At 45.9% G+C, this 15,285-nt stretch overlaps 1 protein-coding gene across 2 annotated transcripts in view; it reads right to left on the bottom strand.

Annotated features, from left to right (window-relative positions):
- ELMO1 (engulfment and cell motility 1) overlaps positions 1-14,895 on the bottom strand; it is a 533,930-nt gene extending 519,035 nt beyond the window's left edge. For both annotated transcript variants that reach the window (XM_089687036.1, XM_089687028.1), the window contains exon 1: positions 14,748-14,895. The gene's annotated coding sequence lies outside the window, so the exon portion shown is untranslated. The remainder of the gene's footprint in view (positions 1-14,747) is intronic.
- Positions 14,896-15,285: the final 390 nt, after the last annotated feature.

The raw sequence follows: 15,285 nt of genomic DNA on the forward strand, positions 1-15,285 counted from the left end.
CTTGGTTTGGTTATCTTTTTTCTTTCGTACTTCTCCTTCCTTCCCCCCCCCTTTTTTTTTTTTTCTGTTTGCTTTTGGTGTGGCAGTGGATAGCTGCCTTTAGTCTGAGTTATTATCAGTGTTATATTTATGTTTTGTTATTTAAGTGCCATTGAGAGCCCCTGTGTGGGCGATCTTTTGCCCTGTTGGTGTTAAAGCACTGATTTCTTTAATTTTCTTCTTTTATGTGCAATTGATAGCCCCTGGGTGGGCATGATTTGTTGCTTCTGTGTTATTTGTTATTAATTAATAAAAACCATTGAAATACAAAAACTGTCAGGACAATATACTCAGTATTACATCTTACCAGTGTTGGACCTTATGGACAATCAACTAAAATGTTAGATGTCAAAAACCTGTGCACTAATCTCCATAGGAGTAAATACGTCTTCATGCAAACGGATGTACAGTATATACATAAACAAAATTCTGTGTATATACACAGCTGCAGAACACACAAGAATGTATAGGAAACCCATTTCCCTATAACTGGTTTGGAACACAATATACACATTATTTATTTGCTGAACTTCAAGCATATATAAACAACCACCATTTATTTCAGATATGTATTCATTAAAAAAGTTATAAATACATTCATTATTTATTTATTACAGGTACTTATATGGCCCCATCAATTTATGCAGTGCTTTATATGTATATATTTTACATTCCCATCAGTCCCTAACCCTCAAGGGGCTTGCAATCTAACTCACAATCATACATACATATACAAGGCCAATTTAGAAAGGACCCAATTCACCTACCAGCATGTCTTAGGAGTGTGGGAGGAAACTGGAGTACCCAGAGGAAACCCACACAGGCACAGGGAGAACATGCAAACTACAGGCAGGTGGTGCCATGGCTGGGATTCGAACCAATGACCCTAGTACTGCCAGGTGGAAGTGCTAACTATTTAGCCACTGTGCTGCCCCATATTTCAATACTCAAAAAATGGAAACATTACACGATTATGATACATATCAGAAGCCCTGTATATCTGATAATATCAGCCTCCTGTACAGCAGAACCTAGACTGCAAGAGGAAGCATCAGCATTCATAGGACTTGTTTAGACAATCTGCAGGGAATCGCTTTTCAGGAGGGTGTTTGACAGGCGGTGAGGAGTAGTTATAGAAACAGACAAGTGAGGACAGAAAGAAATCAAGTCTGCCCCATTTTTTTTTACTTAATTTATGCATTTTTTTCTGATTATAGATCTACGTTTGTTCCAAGCATGTTTGAATCCACTCAGTTCCAGTTCAGAATATGAATCACATGAATGTGCTGCCAGTTGCTGTTTGATTGACATGCGGTTCAGTGTGGTGCAGCTTGAACCCATTCATTTTGAACGGGATCAAATTGCACTGCATCACACCAAAAGTAGTGCATGCATTACTTTTGGAAAGACACTGCAACCAGATCACATGGTATTTTTGTTCCACGCGATCTGGTGCAGGCACATACACTGACACTGCATTTACAACCTGCATTTGGGGAGTCGTTAACTGAACACTGACACCTGCTGCAGATCGCAAAGGGGTTGTGTTTTGAATGCAGTGTGGGAAATACACATAGAATACAGGTTTCCTGCACCGCATTGTAATATGAACCAGGACTTACTGTTGACTAATTCACTACCTATTTTTGAAAGTCTAAACCCTCATGCACACTGGACATTTTTACAGCGGCTGTTTTTGGCTTTTGACATTTTTTTCTACAGCTACTAAACCCTCCCCAGCATGTTATCCTATGTGTCCATGCACACATAGACTGTAATCAACGTTTTTTGGCTGGAAATAAAAACCCAGAACTAGTGGGTTTCTAGAGAAGTCGTTTAGCTGTAAAAACGCTCTAATGCTGAAAAACGCGGTACAACGCCGCAAACCGGCGTTTTTGGACTTTTTTTGAACCCCCAAAATGTTTTTGTTGGTAAAAAAAAGACGCTAAAAAACACAAGCGTGGAAAAACACCGCTAATCGCAGCCCAAACGCTAATGCAAAAACGCTAAAACACGCACGTTTTTAACGTGACTTTACACAGCTAACGTTACCAGCGTTATCAAAACGCCCCGTGCTCATGGAGCCGGATTGCTTATTCACCTCCTGTTTTAACCTCTAAGGGCTCATGTACACGGGACATTTGGAAAACACTTCTGAATGATGGAGACTGACTGCTGGAAAACATAGGTTCAAAAAAGTCTGTTTAGCCGCGTTTGCATACAGCATTTATGCGCGCTTGTGTTTAGAAGTGTTTTTTAAAAATAACATCAGGAGACCTTCCAAAGTGCCCAGAATGCACTGAAAAACAGTAAAAAATTAACTATTTCAGACATTTTGAGAGAAATTGAGAGAGCAGAAACAGAGAGAGCAGTATGTGTTGAGATTACCTATCGTTTCTGGTTGTATTCACTATGGATCCCATCATGAGCATAATGCGGCACATTCTACCATTTTTTCCTTCACGCAAAACCTGGACCTGACTGCGCTGGTGTACTGGGTCCATTTGAATACATGGAAAAGGCTTTGCATGCATTTCTGATGATGAAAAAAGGCTCTGGACAGCATCTGGATATGGAACAGTTAAAAAATGCTTCTAAACGCAAACGCTTATAAACGCGGTTAGCCACGTTTACAAGCATTTGGCATTTGAAACGCTGATAAAATCTACTCCTGAATGCAAGCTTGGTGTGTTAAAAAAAAACGACTGTAAACTCAGCTGTCTGTAAACAACTATAAACAGCATAGTGTACATGGACACATAGGAAAACATTAGGCAGAATTCAGGGGCTGCTGAAAAAAACGCAGAAAAGCTCCTGAACGCCAGTTTATCAGCTGCAGTGTACATGGAGCCTAAAAGCTTAGAATGCAGCTGTGGCATGGCCCCATTCACTTCAAACATGCCATAGAATCACAGTCGCAGCATGTGTACACCCACATTCAGTTGCCTTTTGCAGCTTAAAGCTGGCCTCAGGCTGGTACTTTTCTCCCTTCAGCCAGGTGGCTGAACAAAATAAATCCCCAAACGAGCCGAATGCAGGAAACTACATTTTAGGGGTAATGCATTCTGACAGCGGCACCCGCTGCTGTCAGAATGCACTGATCAGCGGCTGCAGACCGTGATCGAAAAAAATGTTTTCGACATACCCTTTCAATAGAAGTCGATCAGACAACAGAGATGGCCACAAACTGATTAAAATTTCGCTGATCCCCAGTGAACTGGATGCATTTCAGTCAGTCTATGGCCAGCTTAAAGCAATTGTAAAGGCTGATGGTTTTTTACCTTCGTGCATTCTATGCACGAAGGTAAAAAACCTTCTGTGTGCAGCAGTGTCCCCCTGCTCCCTCAATACTTAACTGAGCCCCATTGAAATCCAGTGATGTGGTGCACGACAGCCTCGGCTGTCCTGGGTCTCTGCCTCCTCATTGGCTGAGACAGCAAGCGGGAGCCATTGGCTGTCAATCAAAACCAGTCAGCCAATGAAGAGGGACAGGGCCAAACACACGGTGAATGGACACACGGAGCAGCGGGTGCCCCCATAGCAAGCTGCTTGCTATGGGGGCACCTGACAAAATGGAGAAGCCAGAAGAGCCTGAGGGGGACCTGAGAAAAGGAGGATCCAGACTGCTCTCTGCAAAACCACTACACTGAGCAGGTAAGTATAGACATGTTTGTTATTTTACAAAAAAAAAAAAATTACTTTTAGGCTGGCCATACACTATACACTTTTGCAAGGGCCTGCCTAATTGGATACAATTGAAAGTGTTGTTTAGGTTTAACCTCATATTATATGATTTGTGGTAAATCTAAAGAACAATTCTCAAGAAAATTGTATAAATGTATGGCCAGCCTTAGAAACACTTTAGGGAAGGCAGTTGCAGGGTGGTAGAAATGCAGCCAAACTGTGTGTTTTTCCATCTCCCAAACTGTAAGGGTAACAGCAGGGGCGGACTGACCATTGGGGAACTCGGGCACTGCCCGAGGGCCCGGGGTCAGTAGGGGGCCCCATGAGATGTCCCTGGTACCTTTCATAGGCTTTTTTTGGGTGTGATTTGAGTGTAGATGAGGACACAGGGGCCCCATGATCCCCTATTGCCCGGGGGCCCCATGAGTTGTCAGTCCGCCCCTGGGTAACAGTACCCTAAGGGCCCATTCTTACCTGTGCACTTGTGATCTAGCTAAATTTTATTAGCAGTTTTCAATGTGCATTGCAACGTAGTAAAACACACTACCACGCTATTCTACACACCCCACATTGCTGTGAAATGGAAAATAGACGGACAGATCATGTTATTCAAATTATACTGCAAAACTATATTTTTTTTTTATTTGTTCTTTTTTTTAATATAACATTAGAACTATGATGAGCTTGGGCATGTGAGGTCTAGGATCCACACCCACGTATGTGAGCCAGCTAGTCACCTTTACTGAGCTAATCATTTACGGCCGGGGCATCCCCTACTCCATAGTTGCATGTATACAAGGGACATGCACATTGCCCAACGGATACAATTCCATTCATTAACAATAACATTTAAAGACATTTATAACTCTGCCCCAAATTACATCACCGATCTTGTCTCTAAATATCACCCAAACCGTACTCTCTGCTCCTTGCACGACCTCCTGCTCTCTAGCTCCCTTGTCTCCTCCTCCCATGCTCATCTCCAGAGCTTCCCCTATCCTATGGAACTCTCTACCCCAATGTATCAGATTGTCACCTACTCTGCTCACTTTTAGGTTTTCAGAGATCGCCTATCTCTTCAGGGAAGCCTATCCTGCCGTCAGCGAATAATGGAATCTTCTACTCTTCCTACCAGTTCATCCTTCACAGTTATAACCTTTTGTACCACCAGCCCCTCCCTTCTACATTGTAAGCTCCAAGGAGCAGGGCCCTCCTATCCCTCTTGTATTGAACTGTATTGTTGCTGTATTGTCTCCCGTTATATTGTAAAGCGCTGAGCAAACTGTTGGCGCTATATAAATCCTGTATAATAATAATAATGCACGTGTGGCTGCGGAGTGGGAAATGCCTTTGCCGCAGATTAACAGCCCATGCAGATGATGGCTCACCTCCGTGGGTTCAGATCCTAGTCTGAACATGGCGCAGCTCATCATTGATTAGGATTATGTGCGCATGCATTGTAGCATTTTGCAATAGTACAGTGTGAATAAGCCCCCAAATGAACATGCTTCCTCGGTGTATTGCTGCTACTCCTTCCACATCATAGAACAGATGTCCATTCTGTATACAGCCAATACCTAAACTTTTGTTACAGCAGTGAGAAGCTCTCACTGATCTGCACAACAGAACAATAAAAGACGTATACATTTCCACATCTTGCTGTCAGCTTTACAGCTCCACACGCCAAAAACACCTGTTCCACATACCAGCTCACAAAACAACTCCACAATTCTCCAAAAAAAAAAACCTGCCAGCAAAATATGTAATTATGCTTTAAGCATCAAAATGTCTTTGCCGTGCTTTGTGTGGGATCACTTGAATAGTCATCACTGGAAATCTGAATACAGAAACCACATGTGTAGCTGGCAAAAACATCCTGAGCACACTACTGCATAAGCGGAAATATTTGACAGTTACAGAAGCAAGACAGTACGTGACAAAGAGGGATCAAGTTAAAAAGTTCTACTTCCTATTTGAAGGGCCTTTAAAATTTATAGCGTAGTTAAATGCCAAGCATTTGCAAACAAGCACTAGAGCCCACTTGTTCTATTTAGAGAAACCCCGTGAGGATCACAATATGGGGACTGCCAATGCCAATTTATTTTTTGAAAATACAAGCATGCAAGACAAGGAGTTCAGACTTCACAGACCACGTGCTTGTTCCAGGTCAGGGACTCACTAGGTGATGGAGTAAGTATTAGTTTGACAGTCCTGGTGTCTACACCTTCTGAAAAGAAGTCTGCAATGGAAACACCCATTTATTTATCTATTACAGGTACTTATATTGTGCCGTCAATTTTATGCTGTGCTTTACATTATATACATATATATAGTTATTTATTTCAGGTACTTATATTGCGCCGTCAATTTTATGCAGTGCTTTACATTATATATATAGTTATTTATTTTATTTATTTTAGGTACTTATATAGCACCGTCAATTTACGCAGCGCTCTACACATATATATTGTACATTCACATCAGTCCCTAACCCTCAAGGGGTGTACAATCTAAGGTCCCTAACTCACATTCATACATACACATACTAGGGCCAATTTTAGCCAAGAGCCAATGAACCTACTAGCATGTCTTTTGTAGTGTGCAAGGAAACCGGAGTACCCGGAGGAAACCCATGAGGGAACAGGGAGAACATGCAAACTCCAGGCAGGTGGTGCCGTGGTTGGGATTCGAACCAAGGACCCTAGTACTGCCAGACGGCAGTATGTATACATATACACACACATATATATTATACATATATTGTACATTCACATCAGTCCCTACCCCTCAAGGGGCGTACAATCTAAGGCCCCTAACTGACATTCATACATACACATACTAGGGCCAATTTTGTCAAAGAGCCAATGAACCTACCAGCATGTCTTTGGAGTGTTACAGGAAACCGGAGTACCTGGAGGAAACCCACGCAGGCACAGGGAGAACATGCAAACTCCAGGCAGGTGGTGCGAATGTTGGGTTTCGAATGGATGACCCTAGTACTGCCAGGCAGAAGGGCTAACCATTTGGCCACTGTGCTGCCCCATATTTCAATACTCAAAAAATGGAAACACTACAGGATTATGATACATATCAGAAGTACCTGTATATCTGATAATATCAAACTCATATTTACTTTCCATTAAATATCAGATAATTATAAACCTACAGGGGTTAAGCAAAAAAAATTGAAACACTACATGATTTGCAGGTGTGAAAGTGACATGTTTTGCGTTAAAAGCAGAAGTGATGTAACAATCTTTTGCTTCCGCTGTGTGATGAGACACCTAGCTAACAGGTGGGAAGCCTCACTTTGGCCATTCACTGTGTTCACAGCTAGTAATATAGAGTCATGTCAGAGCTTACTGAGCTTCAAAGAGGGCAAATTGTTGGTGCCCACTGAGCTGGTGCCTCTGTGATTGAAGTTTGCCATGTCGCGAGGCAGTATCAATTAATCATTCATTGGAATCAATCATTCAGCAAATGTCTTCTTTGGCCAGTGCCCCCCAGTACCCCCTCAATAAGATGTTCAATTCCACCAACAAACAGTTTTTATTTCGGTACAAGCGCTCACAAAATTGTTACTCCTAACAAAATGGCAACTATTCCTAACCCATACAAGAAATAGAAAGAAGGGTCTACAGTGAGTCAACACAACCCTGAAATAATTTGCAAGTTTAGGTCCCTGTTCATACCATTGCGATTTAAAATGTGTTACCTGACAACGCAAGCAAAGAGGATTTCCATTATTTTGTTCACACCTTCACTTTTTGGTTCTGAACATCATGAAAAATACTTTTGGTGCATCAATGCACAGTTTTGGCCCATAGACTTCAATGGCAGTGCACAAACAATGCATGAAAAACGCACAAAATAACATGAAAATCCAGACGCAAAAGGTGTAAACCTTGGCTAAGAGTCCATTTACATTTTGTGCAGTGCATTCTATTAAGGCAACTAATTTCTTTTTGAGTGTCCAAAATCAGTCTAGACCCATTTCATGTAATGCAATTCAGGAGATACCATTCAGGAGAAATCATATTGCATGGCATCAAGGAACACAATGTGCATTACCGCAATACAAAAGATGTGATTTTGACCGAATGATGTGCTCCTGTCAAAACTCAAACTCATCAATATGAACAGAGTAATTTACCAATGTCTTTTTGTCATGATTGGCTGTACCTTTCAAAAAATATGCAACATTCCTTAGGGAAAAAGAAAAAAAAAGTGACAAAACGCACCGCAAAAAAACTAGTCTTAGGACTAGGTTCACACCTATGCAGGTTGCGTTTGAGCCGTTTCTGCATTGTGTTTTGCGTTGCGTTTTTGTACCTGCATTTTTTACGCTTTTTTTTTTTCTTTTTCTTGTTGCTTGGCAGATTTAAAATGCAAAACACGCCAAAAACATATAAAAAATGCAATACATGCTTTTCTGCAGCGATTCCATTGAAGTCTATAGAACCAAAAATGCAACTTTTTGCCTTCAAAAAAGCCCCTGACCCTTTCCAAAAACCGCACCGGGTGAAAATGCAGAGATGTGAACATGTCCCATAGGAAATCATGTTAAATGGACTGTATTGTGTTTCTGCAAAACGCTGCAGAAAATGCTTTAATGTGAGTGCCTAGGGCAGTGATGGCGAACCTTTTTGAGCCCGAGTGCCCAAACTGCAACCCAAAACCAACTTATTTCTTTCAAAGTGCCAACACTGCAATGAAACCTGAATATCGAGCTTTTGGTTTAGAAAAAAAAAACTCGTACAGTAGTGCAAACTAATTAACAGTACAGGGATGACCAGAGACTGCGGACACAGTACAGGGATGACCAGAGACTGCGGACACAGTACAGGGATGACCAGAGACTGCGGACACAGTACAGGGATGACCAGAGACTGCGGACACAGTACAGGGATGACCAGAGACTGCGGACACAGTACAGGGATGACCAGAGACTGCGGACACAGTACAGGGATGACCAGAGACTGCGGACACAGTACAGGAGATGACCAGAGACTGCGGACACAGTACAGGAGATGACCAGAGACTGCGGACACAGCACAGGGATGACCAGAGACTGCGGACACAGCACAGGGATGACCAGAGACTGGGGACACAGCACAGGGATGACCAGAGACTGGGGACACAGCACAGGGATGACCAGAGACTGGGGACACAGCACAGGGATGACCAGAGACTGGGGACACAGCACAGGGATGACCAGAGACTGGGGACACAGCACAGGGATGACCAGAGACTGGGGACACAGCACAGGGATGACCAGAGACTGGGGACACAGCACAGGGATGACCAGAGACTGGGGACACAGCACAGGGATGACCAGAGACTGGGGACACAGCACAGGGATGACCAGAGACTGGGGACACAGCACAGGGATGACCAGAGACTGGGGACACAGCACAGGGATGACCAGAGACTGGGGACACAGCACAGGGATGACCAGAGACTGGGGACACAGCACAGGGATGACCAGAGACTGGGGACACAGCACAGGGATGACCAGAGACTGGGGACACAGCACAGGGATGACCAGAGACTGGGGACACAGCACAGGGATGACCAGAGACTGGGGACACAGCACAGGGATGACCAGAGACTGGGGACACAGCACAGGGATGACCAGAGACTGGGGACACAGCACAGGGATGACCAGAGACTGGGGACACAGCACAGGGATGACCAGAGACTGGGGACACAGCACAGGGATGACCAGAGACTGGGGACACAGCACAGGGATGACCAGAGACTGGGGACACAGCACAGGGATGACCAGAGACTGGGGACACAGCACAGGGATGACCAGAGACTGGGGACACAGCACAGGGATGACCAGAGACTGGGGACACAGCACAGGGATGACCAGAGACTGGGGACACAGCACAGGGATGACCAGAGACTGGGGACACAGCACAGGGATGACCAGAGACTGGGGACACAGCACAGGGATGACCAGAGACTGCGGACAGCACAGGGATGACCAGAGACTGCGGACAGCACAGGGATGACTGCTGACCTTTGGGGAGGGAGGGGGAGCGGGTACCTGAATTTGACAGGTACCCGCTCTTACTTCCGCAGAGTTTTTTTTTTTTATCTTACCTGTTCCTCGATCCAGCGGCGCGCTGTCTTCCCGGCTTCTGTAGTGTGGGCGCTCGTCGGACAGCCGGATGCCCAGTGCGCATGCGCGAGAAGCGCTGCGCTTTGTGATTGGTCCGGCGGCTTCTGGGATCTGTCATGTGTCCCAGGTACCGCCTTACCATTCACAAGGAGCACTGCTTCTTGTGCATGCGCACTTGGGACCCGGCTGTCACGCACACTACAGCCGGGAAGACAGCGCGCCGCTGGATTCTCCTGGCGTGCCCACAGATAAGGCTCGGCGTGCCGGCTGTGGCACGCGTGCCACGGGTTCGCCACCACTGGCCTAGGGTAAGAACTGTCCTGCTTCAGACATTATGCTCCCTCTATAGGTGCTGAGGGCAGCACAGTGGCTTAGTGGTTAGCACATCTGCCTTGCAGTAAATGGGTCATGGGTTCGATTCCTGACCATGGCACCTCCTGCATGGAGTTTGCATATTCTCCCTGTGCTTGCATGGGTTTCCTCCAGATGCTCTGGTTTCCTCCCACACTCCATAGACATGCTGGTAGGTTAATTGGCTCCTATCTAAATTGTCCTAGTTTCATCCCTGGCCATGTGGGATCTCCTGCATGGTAGGGGTTGGGGAAAGACCTGGCAACCTACCCTGTAAAAATAATTGCTAAGAGAATTCATGGAAAAACAAGTGACGGTCCATGGAAGGGTCGGATACGACTGAATAGATAGATAGGTGCTGAACAACAAAGCAGCCCATTGAGTCACTGCAGAACCATCTGAAACCACCATCCATTAAATTCCTTGGAAGTTGCTGTCAGCGGATTGTGATGGATTTGTAACATTCAAGCTGTACGTTACTGCAAGTGGCAGTCAGACCAAGTGCAAGGTCTACCTGTTGGTAATGGTACCAAAACTGGCACAAATGCTTGCCTGAATCATGCACAGGTAGTTCTAAAGGGAACTACTGCTAGAAAAAGTGCCCTTTAAACCCCAGTCACACTGAATGCCAATTGGTATGCGATTTGCAAATCGCATGCCAAGTCGCACCATAATGTCTGCAATTACAGCGTCATTTCCAAAGTAGCACGTGTACTACTTTTGGTGCGATTGGCATAGACATCTGTCTTGCAAATCGCACCTGAAATCAGCAGTTAACCCGACTTTGAAATCATGCGACTTCGCTGTGAGCCCCACGCTTTCAAAGTCAGGTTTGATGGGACCGGGGTGTAAGGCTTTATTGAATTGCCCTGTGTGTGTCATGGTGAAGTCCAGGTATGTTGTTTATTGCATACTTATATTGGTCGCACATTAAAGTGTAGCATAACAAGTGTGCGTTACTGAACTGCATCCACAACAGGTTAAAACTGAACTCTATGCATGATCTAAATATCATACATGCATACATGGATGGGTCCAGCTTGGCACAATGTAAGTATACATATCTCATACCTAAGGGGCTCCGATCCATCATGCTCCCCAATCTGCAGATCCCATCCATCCTGCGGGGATCGTCCGCTTGCTTTACAACTTACCTTTTCGTGGAGCGGGTCCGTGCGGTAGGCGACACCCTGGAGGCGTGCACCCCCCGCACCTGCCTCGGGACACCACTGCTCATACATCCCGTACAAGCAAGCAGATATACTGACAAGTCTGCAAGAGACCTGCATGGCACCAGCGATCTGATCTCTAGTGCAATGGTTTACAGGCTCCTACAACAAAAAATAATAAATACACATTTTTTTACCTGCAAAAATATATGCATTTATTGTTTTTTATATAAAGGTGAACTTATCCTTAAGCCTGGGTTCACACTGATGTGGTGCAGAGTTTGCAGCAGTTTCTGTGCGAATTCCTCACCACTTCACAATCGCACCCCGTTAATGTGAACCGCTGCGGGTGTGTATGTTAACAACACCCCAGAATCGGTCCACAAAACGTGGTGCGAAAACGTGGTGCGATGTGCAGAATTGGATCGCATAGGTGTGAATACCCATGCGATCCAAATCTAATGGGGACCAAAAATGGGTCCTGCACCTTGGCGCAAATGTGGTACGATTTCAGCCATATAAAATGTATGGCTCAAATCGCACAGAATTTGCATGTGATTTGCACAGGAATGCAGTGCCGTTCCTGTGCGAATCACATGCGATATACCGCACCACACAAGTGTGAACCCAGGCTTGTCACATATGGATTGGTCCGTGCCTCATACCTGGGGGGCCTACCGAGGAAGTTGACATTCATTGCATGTGATTTGCACAGGAATGTGGTGCGGTTCCTGTGCAAATCACATACGATATGCCCAGTGGTGTATTTAGGTTCTGTGCTGCCCTAGGCAACACAAAAATCATCTACCCACACGGACATCGACCAAAACAACCCCCCCTTCCCCCTCCTGCAGAGAGAGAATGACATTGACCAACAACACCCCTGCACCCACCTGGGAGAGCCTTCCACTACCCCCCCCCCCCCCCCCGGCGATAGAGAGACACTCATCTTCACAGCTCTGGACATCCCCGGGAACAAGAGTCGGGCTCTACATACACCATCAAACATCCCGTAGACTCTCTTGGATCCCACCTGGTTCCCATGGTGCACGTCACTTCTTTCATCTCTTCTTCTAGGGCAGTGGTTCTCAACCTGGGGGTCGAACGACCCTTTCACAGGGGTCCCGTAAGACCATCAGAAAACACATTTCCGATGTGTAAAGAGCAGCTACTGTGTAGAAAGCAGCTGCTGTGTTGAAAGCAGCTACTCTGTTAAAAGCAGCTACTGTGTTGAAAGCAGCAGTATTGGAGGTAAAACGACACTCATGAATTATAATTACTGGGTAAATAATTTTATGGTTGGGGGTCACCACAACATGAGGAACTGTATTAAAGGGTCACGGCTTTAGGAAGGTTGAGAACCACTGTTCTAGGGGAAGGTGCTGCCCCCCTGAAAAATGCCACTCTAGGCAAGTGCATTGTGGTAAATACACCCCTGGATATGCCGCACCACATAAGTGTGAACCCAGGCTTGATGTCATATATGGATTGGTCTATGTCTGAAACCTGGGGCGCCTACCGAGGAAGCTGACATTCACTTTACTAATTAGTCACTGTAGTAATTACCTTAGATTGGACGCCCCTTGAGGGTTAGGGACTGATGTGAACAGGGGCTGACTGACAACTCATGGGGCCCCCGGGCAATAGGGGATCATGGGGCCCCTGTGTCCTTGCCCAAACTCAAAAAAGCCTATGAAAAAGGTACCAGGGGCATCTCATGGGTCCCCCTACTGACCCCGGGCCCTTCGGCAGTGCCCGAGTTTCCAAATGGTCAGTCCGCCCCTGGATGTGAATGTACAATATATGTAAAGCGCTGCGTAAATTGATGGCGCTATATAAGTACCTGTAATAAATAAATAAATTAGTGCCCCTACAGTGACAGTTGTATTTTCTGGGTCCTTCACTGAGCGTCTGCCCCACTGCACACAGGGGGTCACTTGCTTGGCACTACCACCATCTACAGATTGCCTTTTTTTTTTCCAATAAATACAAGGCGCTCTTTGATTGCATGAAGTAGAAGAGAAGGGGTGGATGATGGGTTGCCAAAACACCACAATGGATTATTTCTAACACAGTGCACAGTATATGCGTTGAGGTGTGCTGTTGTGTGTTGGGCTATAATGTACAACGCATTGGGGTGCAATACACAACAAGTGACACCACATATAGAACAGGTGCAGGGATGGACTGACAACTCATGGGGCCCCAGGGCAATAGGGGATCATGGGGCCCCTGTGTCCTTGCCCAAACTCAAAAAAGCCTATGAAAAAGGTACCAGGGACATCTCATGGGGCCCCCTACTGACCCTGGGCCCTCGGGCAGTGCCCAAGTTTCCAAATGGTCAGTCTGCCCCTGAACAGGTGTGTTTCCATGCATTGCAACACCGTGTCACCACAATGCACAAAGCAGCCTATACCACAACGCACAATGTGAATTATGCTGAAAACGAATACACTGGCCAACTAGCGTTGGTATTCTGGAGTTTTAGGACTTGATCCGCTGTGGTTTCCTCAAGTGTGGGTGCAGCACAGTGTACCCCACATTTTTCCGCATAGCCCATGCTTAAAGACTTCCATTAGATTGTGCGGTTTCGGTGCGTTTTCTGAAAGCGCACCAAAAGTCCTGAACTAGTGATCAACGTGAAAGAAGTCTTAATTAATTTTGAACCACTACACTCCCCAGTATTTCTCACGGATTGTCAATAAACAATCAAAAGTATGTCTAAATTGATCAGCCCTGTCCATCAGTCATCTCTGGACGATTGACACACCAGCTGTCCATCACCCAATCATGGGTTGCAGATTGCTTTGATCACAATCCCATACAAACCTCCATGTGGATGGCAGCAGCAGTGTGATGCAGAGGGGTCTGGTATACACAATGACAGCTCTGTACCCAATAATAATAATACGATCTGATTGGTCACAATGCAGGATCGCTGACCATTATGTCAGAGCACACTTGCCCACGTTGCTGTTTTGGACATTGCTGTCAGTGATCGGGCATACACACTGCGATCATCCTATCTGAGCAATCCAGGGGGCAGATGCTCTTCACACAGATATGTCAATAGTAGATGGGCTGAGCAGACGAACTTGTGATCGCAGACAGCGACCAGCAAACTTGCCATCCCAGCACGATGTGGCAGGAGCCCAGTGTGGAGTCTAGGGCACAGTGTGTCTGCCCCATGGGGAGGGCTGGCTGATCATCACATGTGTCCCCATTGCCCTGATCAGAACAGTGATCACCCCATCCCGATCACAAGCTGTCATGTGTATCCAACACTTCTATAGAGAAGTCAGAGGCAGCCCCTCCAGTGCCAGTGTCAGCAGCAATCCAGATCCTGATAAATCAGTGGATGGATGGCCACCTACCTGTGTGCAGGATACCGATCCTCCCCGGGCACTCCACTCTGTGTGCTCCCTGGGCTCAGCAGCAGCAGGCTGGGATGTGTAGAGGAGGGAGGGAGGGGGAGGAGATGGAGGAAGGGAGGAGTTGTGTGCTGGTTGCCCGCCTAAGTGAAGCAATGCTGTGATCAGGCCAGGCTTCATGTCACTGTGTGATGGCATCAGTGTACAGATGGGACTTCCTCCCCTTGTCACTTATCTCCCCCCCACATCCTGTAATGGTGCTCTATGTACACAGGGAGGTATGATCAGACCCTCCACCATGCCATCCATCCCATTCCCTTCATCACTGCTGGAGGCAGGAAACTTTCTGCAGTGTAACTTCTGGAGTACAAGAAAACTTTGGGGTGGATTTACCAAAACTGGAGAGTGCAAAATCTGGTGCAGCTGCACATGGCAGCCAATCAGCTTCTAACTTCAGCTTGTTCAATAAAACCTGGAAGCTGATTGGTTTCTCTGCAGAGCTGCACCAGTTTTTGCACGCTCTGGTTTTAGTAAATCAGCC

The sequence above is a fragment of the Staurois parvus genome, unplaced genomic scaffold (assembly GCF_062004578.1).
Source record: "Staurois parvus isolate SC_StPar_1 unplaced genomic scaffold, SC_StPar_1.0 ptg000020l, whole genome shotgun sequence".
Lineage (NCBI taxonomy): Eukaryota > Metazoa > Chordata > Amphibia > Anura > Ranidae > Staurois > Staurois parvus.